The sequence below is a fragment of the Lytechinus pictus genome, chromosome 17 (genome assembly GCF_037042905.1).
Source record: "Lytechinus pictus isolate F3 Inbred chromosome 17, Lp3.0, whole genome shotgun sequence".
Taxonomy (NCBI): Eukaryota; Metazoa; Echinodermata; class Echinoidea; order Temnopleuroida; family Toxopneustidae; genus Lytechinus; species Lytechinus pictus.
The window spans coordinates 20546396-20549392 of record NC_087261.1 but is presented as its reverse complement, the minus strand read 5'-3'; positions in this window follow the sequence as shown (position 1 = coordinate 20549392).

The following is a 2997-nucleotide window of genomic DNA, read 5'->3' as shown; positions in this document are numbered from 1 at the left end:
GCCTTGAGCACCTAACAAGGTGGATATGTGTGCCATATAAATACCCTATATTATTATTATTATTTTCAAAGTAGTCTCATATTGCCCCAAGTCTAGGCAAGGGCAATATTGGTCTGCTGAAAGAAAAATAATGTGGTATCTCCTGAACATGAATGCTACTCAATATTATTATTACCTACAGCTGTTATATTGTGTAATTCTGGCTATTATTTGAATGTAGCAATTTAAATGGTGTTATTTCTTTTCTCAGGTTATACATATTGTAATCATGGTTAACATAAGCACATGTAAATCTTACTCATAATATTGCACTTGAGTTAGATATTTGACCGTGCATATTATAGACCGATAATATGCACTATTACAGAGGCACAATAGGAAACTGACAAAATGATTCCCTGTCATACAGCTGAGCAGTGACTGGGTCATTGTGACATATTTTAAGTTGAGTCAATCAATATATGTTTATATCTTGTTTCCAGTATACCTTGTTCAAGTAATGATATTCAATACATGTAAATGAATATATGTATATATAATGTAGGCCTACTGCCAAATGATGACATTTATTGTTGGCATACCATTTTTCCTTTGTAAGCTAATTATGCATACTTCCAAAAGCTAATATTGTATCATAGTGCCCCCCCCCCCCCCTCTTCCTCAAAACTCCTCTTTTTTTGTGAAGTCCTCTTATGACGTACATACATATACTGACACAAGAAAATTCAATGAAATTCTGTGGAAATAGCCTCTAGAAGATGAGAAGACTCAAATAAGATGTTACAGATCCAGCGTGATATTTCTTTCTGCAGCTTGGCTACAAAGTAGTTGAAATGTAGTGATAGCGTAGCATTGTAGCCTTGTGAATTAGTTTCCAGACTTAGGAACAAAGGGCCGTGGGTTCAAATATCAACCATGATGGCGTACATGCATGTAACTGCCTTCAGCAAGAAATTGGTCCACATGGTGCTGTTCTCAGTACATAGGTGAATAGGTACCTGGAACATGTAGGAATAGACTTTCTCTTCTAGGAAAGCTCTTCCATGGAATAATAATAATAATAATAATAGGCATTTATATAGCGCCATCTATCTAGAAATATTCTATTCCGAGGCACGTTGTTATTATTATTATTACCCCGGCTTTAGCTCGAGCTGCCTCTCAGCGCTCATGCATTCAAGGAAATAATCCTGCCGGGTACCCATTCATCTCACATGGGTCGAGTGCAGCACAATGTGGATAAATTTCTTGCTGAAGGAAATTACGCCATGGCTGGGATTCGAACCCAGGACCCTCTGTTTCAAAGTCAGAAGACTTATCCACTGGGCCACAACGCTCCACATGCATGTGGAATGCATGTATTAAGCTGCATTTGATTTGGGAATCAAGTATTTCTCTGACAACAAAACTCTCCTTGTTTAGGGCATGGGTAGAAAGTATCCTTTTGTATGGTTCAGAAACATGGACAATCAAAAAGTCCTTAAAAGAATTAAAATGTGTCCAACTTGTATAGTGCAGTAGGAAGGAATACTTCTGTAAATGTAGTGCTGGCAACTTGGGCTACAACCTGGGTAATAATAGTAGCGTCCCATGTAAATAGACAGCACTTTATAAAATACCTACTACTATCATTATTATAGACCATTCAAAGACTTAAAATCCATGTAAGATCTTCCCTGAAGTAATGACAACACCGCCAGAAGTTAAGACATTACTACAGAAGGGTACAGTGAAGACAAAGAACGTACATGTACCATCATTTATAGAATTTTGATTTTTTTTTTTTTTTTTTTTTTTTTTTTTTTTTTTTTAATTAATTCTTGAAAAAAAATGTATTTGTATAGATCTTTGTAAATATATATACACATGAATATACTGCTTGTTCATTATACATTCACATGCAATGATGTATGGACAATAAAACAACTACATGAAATTACATTGACTGTTTGCTCTTCATCTTTGCTTGTTGTAGGAGTAAAATACATGTGTTAGATATGACTAAATGTAGTAAAATATACCAGGAATATTAACATGTTGAATACTGACTTATGTTCTTCCTATATGTTATGTAAAGGGAACACTTTTAAGATGCAGTAACAGAAACCGATACTAACTATAGACTCTACTCACAATGTATGTTAGGAATTTCGATCTGATCCTGCTTATACTACAATTGCATTATTTGTTACATCATGACCGCAAAAACATTATGTTGAATACTGACTTATGTTCTTCCTATAGTATATGTTATGTAAAGGGAACACTTTTAAGATGCAGTAACAGAAACCGATACTTACTATAGACTTTACTCACACACAATATATGTTAGGAATTTCGAACTGATCCTGCTTATATTACAAAGTACTAAGTGACATGGTGGTTTAAAATCTAATGAGATAAGCACCAAATTTGATGTCTTGATTATTCATATATTCTTTTGAATTGTGTTTTTCATTCACATCCACAAAGAACAACAATGCGTCACGAACGATTGGTATTTCACAGTTTGCCAAGTACATTGTACAGCATGCAATAATATGTATTCAAAGTAGAAATACAACAAATGCCGTGTTCACTGGTGTGCTATTCGAGTCACCTGGTCTATTCAATTTCTTAATCCTGCTATGTAAGGCATGCATACGTAATATCTTGCTTTGAAATCTGCCTATCATAATGAAATAAATGAAAGGTCATTTGACCAAAATTGTCCATGAAGTAACTACGAACTGGTCTATTGCATTATTTGTTACATCATGACCCCAAAAACATTATGTGTATTGGTGAATGAATGAGAATTAAAATGAAAATCCATATTTTGTTGTTCAAAATAGAAATCTTGAATACAAATATGCCGAAAATTAAGTTTACTAACTGACCAAACACACCATATCAATTCTCGATTTACCCAGGCAGTCATATAATTTATGTCAAGTCCACCCAAACACAAATGCATAGCATGTAAAATGATAGAGAAAATCAAACAAGCATATCATT